Raw genomic sequence first — 12,606 nt, 5'->3', positions numbered from 1 at the left:
TCAGGTTGATTTGGTGCAGAAATGACAAGTTCCTCTTCAGATTGATTCTCAGAGGGTATGATATCTCCAATTCCCATCTGCTTGATAGATTCACTTGGAGGTACTTCATCTAGCACATTTGTCAAGTGCTCTCTTTGCGAGACGTTAGTTTCATCAAACCGCACATCTACAGTCTCAACCATAGTTAGGAGCTCATAGGATGTTTTCTTCAGAAGCTTGTGAAGATAAACTCGGTTGATGATGAGGCAAGCAGTGTCAATGGCTTCAGGCCAGAACTTCTGTGGAGTCTTGTACTCATCAAGCATTGTTCGGGCCATCTCAATGAGAGTTCTGTTCTTGCGCTCGGCGATGCCATTCTGCTGAGGTGTATAAGGAGCAGAGAACTCATGTGTGATGCCAAGTGTATCCATATAGAGGTCGAGACCAGTGTTCTTGAACTTAGTGCCATTGTCGCTTCTGATGTGCTTGATCTTGACGCCATAATTCGTCATGGCACGATTGGCAAATCGTCTGAAGACATCCTGCACTTTAGTCTTGTAGAGAATTATGTGCACCCAAGTATATCTAGAGTAATCATCAACAATTACGAAGCCATAAAGGCAAGCAGTAGCATTGAGAGTAGAGTAGTGAGTAGGGCCGAACAGATCCATGTGAAGTAGCTCGAAGGGCTGAGATGTAGTCATGATTGTCTTCGAGGGATGCTTGGCCCTAGTCATCTTTCCAGCTTTGCAGGCGCCACATAGATGGTCCTTCTTGAACTTGACGCCTTCGATGCCCACGACATGCTTCTTCTTCGCGAGAGTGTGCAAATTCTTCGTGCCAGCATGCCCTAGCCTTCGATGCCAGAGCCAGCATTCTAAAGCCTTTGCTAGAAGACATACGGCCATATGTGGTCCTACTGAGAAATCTACCATATAGAGATTGTCTTTCTGATACCCTTCAAAGACTAGAGACTTGTCAGATTCCATTAGTACAAGGCATCGATATTTTCCAAATAGCACAATCATGTTTAAGTCACAAAGCATTGAGACAGACATTAAGTTGAAACCAAGGGATTCAACGAGCATCACTTTATCCATGTGCTGATCCCTTGATATAGCAACTCTGCCTAGACCCAATACTTTGCTTTTACCAGTGCCAGCAAATGTGATGTGACTTTTGTCTGATGGACGTAGCGTTGAATCCATCAGAGGACTTCGATCGCCCATCATGTGGTTAGTGCATCCACTGTCCATAATCCATCCTGAAGTACGAGGTGTCGTAGCCTATAGTGCAGTTTGGGGGATAGGCTTCACCAAGCGAGTTGTGAAGCATAAACATTTGACGAACAAGTGGAACATGAAAATTCAGATCTTGGTTAGGATAGATAGGGTGAGTATCAAGGAATCCTGGAATGAAGTACATAGTAAGACCATTTGGGCATTTTATCTTGCGCCCCACAAGATGTTTAAGGTCCCCAGCATTAGTTTTGGACGCCTTTGATTTCCGGCTGGAGACCTTAACCTGCAAAAGAGAGTTAAGTTTTCTTAACCACCCACATTTTCAGGGGTGGCTTAGAAGCAATGTGTCTAAGTGCAGCATCTGAGAATTTTGGCTTTGGATCCCTAGTAAATAGCCTTGCAGGAGGTGAATAATACTCATAGGAATAAGCAGAAAAATTCTTTGTTCTGTGAAAATAGCGGTTTGAAGAAACACGCTCATATTCATGGGTCTGAGTATGATTTCCCTACAAAATATTGACGTTAGGGTGACTCAGATGAGTCCTCGGTCTGTATGAAGCTTTTGGACCATATGAAGCCTTTGGTATGGGGTTTGTCTTCTTCACGGGTGGTGTCATGATGACATTCACAGGAAGATTCTCAAGACAACTTTTGGGAACCCATATCTTCTTCAAAGGTGGCCCATTCCTGCAGTTAGTACCAATATACCTGGCAAACACTTCACCATTCTGATTCTTAAACAGTTTATAGTTTGCATCAAAGGATTCATCAATGATAAAGGGGTTAGCACAAGTGAAACCAGATAAGGTGGATGGATCAGCTGGAGGTTCCTTTGCAGCAACCCATGTGGTTTTGGGGTACTGCTCAGGCTTCCAGTACGACCCATCAACATTCATTTTCCTCTCGAACCCAACACCCTCTTTCCTAGGGTTTCGGTTCAGAATCTGCTTTTTGAGGACATCACACAGTGTCTGATGCCCTTTGAGACTTTTGTACATCCCTGTCTCAAGAAGTGTCTTCAACCTGGCATTCTCATCAGCAATAGTAGTGGTATCCTCAGTAGAGGGGTTAGTTACCACGTCAGCAGTTGAAGATATTGCAACAGTGGCAGCGGTAGAACATTCAGCAACAGAAGCAGCATTATCACGCTCAATGCATTTTGGGCATGGTGGTTCAAATCCTTCCTGAGCGGGACTGATCTGTTGGGCGCGAAGTGACTCATTTTCCTTTTGAAGATCTTCATGATCCGATCTCAATTTCTCAAGTTCCTGCTTCCTTTGAAGATAATCATAGGAAAGATTTTCATGAGTAGTTGTGAGCGATTCATGTCGACCTTAAAGTTCCTGGTACTTAATATGAAGATTTTTTATGTCTTCAATTAAGGACTGATACTTGGTCATTTTCGCGTCCAACAGGTCATCGCTTTTGTCTAACAGTTTTTGAGTATGCTCCATAGCTTTCTGTTGTTCAGTTGCAATTTTAGCAAGTGTTTTGTAACTAGATTTGGATTCACCATCAGAGTCATCTTCACTGAATGTTTGAAAGTAAGCATCGCGTGATTTTACCTTGGCACCGCGTGCCATGAAGCAGTAGGTGGGAGGCGGGTCGTTCTCGACATTATCATCAGTATTGGTGACGGAGCTATTGTCTTCGGTGTTGAAGATGGACTTGGCGACGTAGGCCATAGCTAGAGCCAGACTTGCAACACCCGAGTCAGACTCCCCCTCGGACTCCACCTCCACCTCCTCTGAAGCTGACTCCTCCTCTGAATCCATTTCCTTGCCAACAAAAGCACGGGCCTTGCCAGATGAGCTCTTCTTGTGTGATGAAGATCTGGAAGAAGACTTGGAAGAAAACTTTGAGGATTTCTTCCTTTTCTTGTCATCAGAATCATATTATTTGCTCTTCTTCTTCTTCTTCTTCTCATTGTCCCACTGTGGACACTCAGAGATGTAGTGACCAGGTTTCTTGCACTTGTGACAGGTTCTCTTCTTGTGATCATAGGTAGAAGCTTCATCATTCCTTGAGCTGGATCGTGAAGACTTTCTGAGGCCTTTCTTCTTGGTGAATTTCTGGAACTTCTTTACAAGCATAGCAAGCTCCTTTCCAATGTCTTCAGGATCACCAGAACTGCAGTCAGATTCTTCTTCAGATGAGGAAGCAGCAGCCTTTGCCTTCAAAGCTCGAGTACGGCCATAGTTGGGGCCATAGATATCTCGTTTCTCAAATAGCTGGTACTCATGTGTGTTGAGCCTCTCAAGTATGTCAGATGGATCGAAGTCTTGAAATCAGGGCGTTCTTGTATCATCGGGGCTAAGGTGTCAAATGAGCTGTCAAGAGATCTCAGTAGTGTCTTCTCTATCTCATGCTTCGTGATCTCAGTGGCGCCGAGTGCTTGGAGCTCATTTGTGATATCAGTGAGGCGATCAAATGTGAGCTGGACATTCTCGTTGTCATGTCTCTTGAAGCGGTTGAATAGGTTGCGGAGAGTACTGATATGTTGATCTTGCTGAGTTGAGACGCCTTCATTGACCTTGGAGAGCCAGTCCCAGACTAGCTTCGACGTTTCCAGAGCACTCACACGGCCATACTGTCCTTTGGTAAGGTGACCACAGATGATGTTCTTGGCAGTAGAGTCCAGTTGAATGAACTTCTTGACATCAGTAGGGGTGACGCCTTCACCTGTCTTGGGAACGTCGTTCTTGATGACATACCATAGATCGACATCAATGGCTTCAAGATGCATGCGCATCCTATTCTTCCAGTAGGCATATTCAGTGCCATCGAAGATGGGGCATGCAGTGGAGACTTTGATTAACCCTGCAGTCGACATAGCTAAACTCCAGGTGGTTAAACCGAATCACACAGAACAAGGGAGTGCCTTGCTCTGATACCAATTGAAAGGGCTAGTTATCGACTAGAGGGGGGTGAATAGACGATTTTTATGAGAATCTTCAAAACATGGGAGTTTCGAAGACAAACAATATAACCACACTAATCGAATGCAGTGGAAGGTAGACTACACTAGACAAGCCATAGTCAAGTATTCAATAGAGTGAAAGCACGAAGACAAATAGCAGCTAGGTAGTATAGATCAGGATGGAAGATAGTATGAAGTCAATCAGAACGGATAGTCACACAATGAAGTCAAATAGATAATGCAAGCAGGGAATGACTTCACAAAGACAAACTGTAACTAAGAGAGGTAAGAGATAGAACCAGTGGCTTCAGAATGACAGGGATTTGTTCGACCAGTTCCAATTGTTGTGACAACTATACGTTTGGTTAGGGAGGCTGAGATTCAACTCAAAAGACCGCGTCTTCACCTTATTCCCCTTGAGCTAAGGACACCTAGTCCCCGCCCAATCACTCTGGTAAGTCTTCAAGGTAGACTTCTGAACCTTCACAGACTGTGTTCACCGGCAATCCACAATGGCTCTTGGATGCTCAGAATGCGACGCCTAACCGGCTGGAGGATTCATAGTCCTCAAGTGTAACAAGTCTTCAGATCACGCGGACAGAAAGACTTCAGTGATGCCAAACACTCTTTGGGCTCTGGGTGGTTTGGGCTTTGTGCTCGCAAGAATTCTCTCTCGAAAGCTTCGGCGGTGGGTTGCTCTTAAACAACAAAACCCGTGTACTAACTCTGAGCAGCCACCAATTTATGGTGTAGGGGGTGGGCTATTTATATCCACAGGGCAACCCGACCGGATTTGTCCGAAATGACCCTGGGTCACTGTCGGTGTCAAAACCGGCGGATCTCGGGTAGGGGTTCCCAAGCAGTGCATCTTAGGATCAATGGTAACAGGAGACAAGGGACACGATGTTTTACCCAGGTTCAGGCCCTCTTTATGGAGGTAAAACCCTACATCCTGCTTGATTGATATTGATAATGTGGATATTACAAGAGTAGATCTACCACGAGATCAAGGAGGCTAAACCCTAGAAGCTAGCCTATGGTATGATTGTTGTTGTATATGTCTATCGACTAGCCTAGCCCCGGTTTATATAATGCACCAGAGGCCTAGGATAACAAGAGTCCTAGCCGAATACGCCGGTGGGGAAGGAGTCCTTGTCTTGATCGCCAAGTCTTGTTGATTCTTCCTTGTATGCGGCAGCTGTCCGGACTGGCCCATGAGTATACGGCCATGGGGGTCCTCAGCCCAATCCAACTGATCGGGAGACGACGCGTTGAGTACCCCCTAGTCCAGGACACCGTCAGTAGCCCCCTGAACCGGTCTTCAAGTTGGGGGACGCTGCTCGATTCTTCCGAACTGTTCTTCATCTTCGGTCGCCGGTCTTGAAAACTGGTTCAACAAATCTTCTCATCTTCTATCTTGAGGATCGCCGAAATGCATTCGACGAGTTTACGCGTTGGGTATCGGAGGAGCCCCTTTAAGTTTACGGCCTTTATCAATGCCTTGTTATTTTTATGCCATGCCTCGGGTTTGAAGTTGTTCCCGGGTGGCAACATCCTCTTGCGTCCGAGCTCCAACGCCGGACTGCATTCGAGGTATCCTTTGCAGCCGAGCACCAATGCCGGACTGCTTCCCAGCTCTAACGCCGGACTATGTATCCGAGCTCCAACGCCAGACGGTATCCGAGCTCTAACGCCGGACTATGTATCCGAGCTCCAACGCCGAACTGTATCCAAGATGTCATAGATCATCTTGGTCCAAAAAAGTTGAAGGAGTTTAGCCGAGCTTAATGCCGGAAATGCCCTCTATGGAGCCAGCCACTAGCACCCGAGCTTTATGCCGGACTGCTTCCGAGGTGGTGCACCACCCCGAATGTGGGCCAATTTTTGTCAATATTTTTGATTGGTGCCAGTAGCCCTCAAGGTGGGTATCGGTCTAAAACCCGAGATACACATGAAGGATGACATAAGACCGCTGATCCCCGTAGCTGCTGAGACTCAGGTTGATTTGCAAAATCGGTCTGAGGATCAAGTCCTAGCTCGGCAGAATACTTCGGGACACAAAAAGCGGCGCGATCAGTCCTCGAGACTCGGGTTGGGTGCGGCCGACCAACCTGAGGATCAAAATCTCCTCGGAAACTGTATTGCACTTAAAATTTTCTGCATAGAACAGGCAATGCAGTAGCCCCCGAGACACTGGCCGGGTGGCAACACCAGATCAGGGGATTGATGTGCCCCTTTAATATTTGTAAATAATAAGCCCGAAGCCCAGTAGCCCCCGAGCCTTAATGCGGGCACGGGAGGCCGAATTAAGGATCGATATCCATAGTAAAATCACAAATTATGTGTAATGACTCTATGGATCCAAGTACTTTACGTCATTAATGCTCGGATCCGCATTGTACAAAACTTTGTTGGCCGACCATCGGCTTCCACCTCCGAGGAGTGTTTGTCCTTCTTTATAAAGCCTTTATGAGGGCAAAGATTTACAACAAACAAGGCAATCTGGCCATACAGTTTTATAAACAAAGGTACGCGGAGAGACATGTTATATTACTGTTTAACAGAAGAAATGTCTTCTAGAGAAAATAGTCCCGCTATCGGTTCCTTTCTTTGGGTTGTCATGCTAAGCATGATCATGAAACCTCTGCTCCAATGTAAGAGCAAAATATCGAGGATTTAGTTTGGGAGGCCAGTTAATAGCCCCCGATAGTGTTCGGCGACAGTCGAGGTCAAGCCAGAAACACTTTGGCCAATGTTATGAATGGCCCGTCATTTAATATAGTCATCGGATCGCTGACCAGTTTACACCTATTGTGACAGTCAGTTTTCGGCTTTCTCCACTGAGGTGCTTGACCATGCGAGCTGGAAGCACAATCTCAGTGGTTCTCCCTTTGCACACCTAGCCAAACAAAGCGGAACGTAGGAGGCAAGTGCGGGAGCCGGGCAACCCAACTATTGACCGAAGACACAATTCGAAGCTGATGCATATATAGCAATATCCGAGAATGTTTTTGCCGAATCTCTAAAGGTGTCCGGCGTTGCACTGCGAGACTTGTGCTGAAAACACACAAATAGTTAAAAGTGCAAAAGCTTGGAAAACCAAAAAATGTCAGTAAAAACATGACGTCCGAACAAGATCAAGTGTTCGGTGCCAATCCGAAAATTGGACTTTAGAAAAACAGTGCTTCTGTCGTGCTTTAACTTTGCAACGACTAAGAAGAAAAACACTTAGTATGAAACGGCTCAAATAAACATAAGAGCCCCCAAGCGACTTGGGTAAAAGTTGACTATAAAATGTAAGGTGACATGTAGAATGCCTTCTAGCCGGATTGTAGATCGTTCGTCGTAGCGGACCTTTTCGCTTCAACCTCTGGACCCAATAGTACGGAGTGTGTCCGAATACCCTCGCGGTTATAAAAACCGGGGCATGCGTGGAAACCAGGCATAGGGGTCATTAGTGCTTTATCAGACAAGTGCCCAACTAGTTATGTTATATTACATGGTTAGTAAGAAACATCTTCCAGGGAGAATAGTTCCGTTAGGGGTTCCTTTCCCTGGGAGGCATGCCCTAAAGTGCATGTCCGGACTGCGAAAAGAGCAGAAAAACATCTGGGGGCAGGTAAATAAATAGGTAAGAAATCATCTTTTAGTTCACCGACCGAGTATTCCCTTAAGAACGCTAGCTTTCGGCTTCACCTAGTCTGAGGTACACATCCGGCTGACCTGGCAGTAACAATCGCAGAGGTGCTCCCTTTACCACCTAGCCGAACAATCGAGAACGTAGGGGTAAGCAAAGGAGCCAGGCAACCCAGCTTGGCCAAAACTTAAGTCATATCGATGCATATAATGGTGAATAAAAGGTACATGCGGAAGTGTGACACATGTGTTGGGCATAAAGCCCGAATTAATAAGCTTCTGTTAAAGAAGCCCCCAGGTATAATGAGCGCGGGTAGCGCGTCAAGTGTGTGCGAACAAAGTTTCGACAAGGAAGATAAGCAACTTTTTCCCGAAAAAGTATAATGCTTGGTCGAACCGAACACAAGTTAGAAATTTTAAAACTTTGAGCATGAAGGCAACTTAGCTGGTTAATGTGTTCGGTATTGACGATGCAGTCCGAGCTTGATGCGGGACAAGGTTCCATCCCCCAAGCCTGTCCCGAGGTGGCGGAGCAAAGAGCTCGGCCCTGTGAAGTGGTGACATAGCATGGTCAATGCAGGACGGCAGAGTGATGCCGAAGTCCCTGGCATGGGGTAATGAAGTGTTGACGAAGCCCCCCGTCCAGCCGAGGTGACGTCAATGGATATAGTCCGGCTGGATCATTTTCCTGTGCACAAAAAATAGTGCAAACCAGAGATAATAGTAAAAAAAAATCGTTGCATAATAAATAATTTATGCAAAGTGAGTAATAAAAGAAATATGGCCTGGCGCCGAAGTCGATGTCGATGCAGGTCGTCGGTGTAATGCAATAAAGGCGTGGCAAAGCCTGGATTCACAGGTCGGTCCGAGTTCCGGATGCGGCGTTCGCCGACTATGTACGGAAACCGACCGAACCATCATGCGACCGTCAATAATGCGGCTAGTATTTGATAGACCTGTGTACATATGATGGACTAACCAGAGTAATAATTCCTTGGGAAAAATTAACCCAAACAAGCAAAAGGAAATACTAGGATTAATAGCACCTGGTTTATTTGTTGTAGCAATCCAAAGGAAGGTGATTCCCAAAATTGGGACTCGATCCGCGCGCCCATTGCCTAGTCGGCTAGTGACGCCGAAGTGTCCGGAGTAGGTTGATGAAGAGATGGCGAAGCCCCCGGTCCAGCCGAGATGTCGAAGTAGGTCAGAGTGATGGACACCAGCTTGAAGAAGCAATAGTGCGGCCCTACCGATGCAGGTCGTGACGTGGTCGATGCCAGCTTGATGAAGCGACCGTGCGGCGATGCCGGTATGCCCGCTCCGTGTAATCCGTGGGGCGGCGATGTTGGTGATGATTTATCCTTCGCGATGCCGGACTCTCGTTCGGCTTGCCGAGATGATGATCCGAAGAAATTGAGCTCGGCTCAACAAAACGACGACGTGTCTAACGCAGGTCGGCCGCCGTGGAGTGATGTTGTCGGGCTGGTTTGACACCGGCGCGACGGTGAAGTTCGTATTGCAAGAATACTTTCAATACTACTGGAATGTGTTTGAGAACAAAACACAACACCCCATACGAAAACTTCCTTCAAAAAGGATGTCCGAGATCCCGTTCATAAAAAAGATGAATTCGGGTCGGATTCGTTCTCGCGCAGAAAACAGATCCAAAAAGTGATGCACTAATCGGAAGTTTCCCGGAGTTTGGACGGTCGGATCGAGCTGAATTTTTGGCAGGTGGTAGATATGGGAATTCCGCAGTAAATCAACGGTTGGATCCTCCAAAGGACATCCGAGCTAGATGCTGGATACCACGCCCTAAACTCGTCCGGATTCTCGTCCAGATTCAACAGGGCTCCGGTATATCGGAGATTGCCGGAGATTCCTCCATCGGAACTCGACGAAATTTTTGCAGGGTTGTTGTAGACTTAATTCCGCATAATTCCACCGAAGTAATCGTTTAAGCGACACTCGAGGAGGCGGTGGCGGCGGATACAAATTTGTTGTCCAGAAAAACAGCACGGTCGCCTGAGGGCAATGTTGACGTTGAGCCCCCGATCTCCGTGGATGACTCCTCCCTGATCTTGATAGAGATCGGAGTTGGTGTTGATGAAGGCCTTCATCCGAACATGACGATCGGAGGTAGGGCGCAGTCCTTGGTCAAGCCAAGGTGACCAGCCGAGCTGGCGACGAAGAAGCCGACGTCGCAGTTGACCTGCAGTCAAGCCATTGATCCTTTCGCCGATCACACAGCGGAACTCTCAATGAAAGCACCAATGTCAGTGTCAAAACCGGCGGATCTCGGGTAGGGGTTCCCAAGCAGTGCGTCTTAGGATCAATGGTAACAGGAGACAAGGGACACAATGTTTTACCCAGGTTCGGGCCCTCTTGATGGAGGTAAAACCCTACGTCCTGCTTGATTGATATTGATAATGTGGATATTACAAGAGTAGGTCTACCACGAGATCAAGGAGGCTAAACCCTAGAAGCTAGCCTATGGTATGATTGTTGTTGTATATGTCTATCGACTAGCCTAGCCCCGGTTTATATAATGCACCAGAGGCCTAGGATAACAAGAGTCCTAGCCGAATACGCCGGTGGGGGAGGAGTCCTTGTCTTGATCGCCAAGTCTTGTTGATTCTTCCTTGTATGCGGCAGCTGTCCGAACTGGCCCATGAGTATACGGCCATGGGGGTCCTCGGCCCAATCCAACTGATCAGGAGACGACGCGTTGAGTACCCCCTAGTCCAGGACACCGTCAGTCACTAAGGAACTGACACGTGTCGCAACGGTCAGATTTCAAACACACGCGGCAGCTTGATTTGGGCTACAAGTAAAGCTGACTTATCCGTTACAGGATAAGATTTGCTCTCATTGTCTTCGCTCGAAGACATAGGATTTGGTTGAGCATCACTTCAGTCACTCTGACTTTGTTCACTTGGACCCCACTTAATAGTGCGGTGGTTCCTATGACTCAACAAAGAAGAAAAGGAAACAACGAAACAACTAAGTCTTCGCGCTCCATAGTCTTCACTCAATGTCTTCTCGTGTCATAGTCTTCAATGTGAATATCTTCACAGACCATCATTGTCTTCAATTGTCTTCACACATTTTTGGGGGTCATCTCAGGTAGGTAAACCGAATCAAGGAGGGACTACTACCTGTGTTATCCTGCAATACTCACAAACACATTAGTCCCTCAACCAGGGGTAGCATTAGATGCACTTGCAGCAACTACTAAAGATTCATTAAGGTAAAACCCAACCATAGCATTAAAGTATCAAGTCCCCTTTATCCCATACGCAAACAACCTACTTACTCGGGTCTGTGCTTCTGTCACTCACGCCACCCACCATAAGCAAATCATAAACATATTGCAAACTCTACAGCGGGAATCCCTCATGCTTGTGCGACACGGAGGGCACAATAGGACAGCACCAATAATAAAACATGCAACTCAAACCAATCATAGCAATTCATCAATCACCGATAGGACAACAAAAATCTACTCAGACATCATAGGATGGCAACACGTCATTGGAAAATAATATGAAGCATAAAGCACCATGTTCAAGTAGAGGGTACAGCGGGTTGCGGGAGAGTGGACCACTGAATATAGAAGGGGGAAGGTGATGGAGATGTTGGTGAAGATGGCGGAGGTGTTGGTGAAGATCGCGGTGATGATGATGGCCCCCGGCAGCGTTCCGGCGCCACCGGAAGCAATGGGGAGAGAGCCCCCCTTCTTCTTCTTCTTCTTCCTTGACCTCCTCCCTAGATGGGAGAAGGTTTTCCCCTCTGGTCCTTGGCTCCCATGGCGTGGGAGGGGCGAGAGCCCCTCCGAGATTGGATCTATCTCTCTGTTTCTGCGTTCTCAGATTCTGCCCTTCACCGTTTTTTTTATATCCGGAGATCCGTAACTCTGATTGGGGTGAATCTTTCACCCAGATCTTTCTCATAAAATTAGCTTTCTTGCGGCAAAAGAAGAGCGTCAACCGCCTTACGGGGGGCCCCGGGAGAGTCCAGGGCGCACCTGCCTCCCTGGGGCACGCCCCCCTATCTCCTGGCCCCCTCGAGCACCGTCTCGCGTTGATTTTACTTCTCAAAAATCATAAATATTCCAAAATAATTCTCCGTCCGTTTTTATCCCGTTTGGACTCCGTTTGATATGGGTTTTCTACGAAACATAAAACATGCAACAAACAGGAACTGGTACTGGGCATTGGATCAATATGTTAGTCCCAAAAATAGTATAAAAAGTTGCCAAAAGTATATGAAAGTTGAAGAATATTGGCATGGAACAATCAAAAATTATAGATACGACGGAGACGTATCAGTATGGCACCTCCGAGTTCTGCACATGTTCAGCTCGATGACGTCCCTCGAACTCTTGATTTAGTAGAGTGCCGATGGACTCGATGAGTTCCGTCAGCACGACAGCGTGATGACAGTGTTGGTGATGTGATCCGCGTAGGGGTTCGCCTAAGCACTATGATGATACTATCGGAGGAGTAAACGATGGAGGGGGCACCGCACATGGCTAAGAGAATAACAGTTGTGCCTTTGGGGTGCCCCCCGCCCCCGTATATAAAGGAGGGGGGAGGAGGCCGGCCACCAGGGGCGCACCATGAAGGGGGGAGTCCTACTAGGACTCCACTCCTAGTAGGATTCGCCCCCCCCCCTTTTTTCCTTCTTGCAGAGGGGGAAAGGGGAAAGAGGTGGAGAGTGAGAAGGAAAGGGGGGCCGCACCCCCCACCGGCCCCTTGTCCAATTCAGATTGGCAAGGGGGGGGCGCACCACCTCTTGTGGCTTGCCCTCTCCTCTCGACCAAGGCCC

This window comes from Triticum dicoccoides, chromosome 3B (assembly GCF_002162155.2).
Source record: "Triticum dicoccoides isolate Atlit2015 ecotype Zavitan chromosome 3B, WEW_v2.0, whole genome shotgun sequence".
Taxonomy (NCBI): Eukaryota; Viridiplantae; Streptophyta; class Magnoliopsida; order Poales; family Poaceae; genus Triticum; species Triticum dicoccoides.
The sequence above is the reverse complement of the archived record's forward strand: the minus strand, read 5'-3'. Positions refer to the sequence as shown.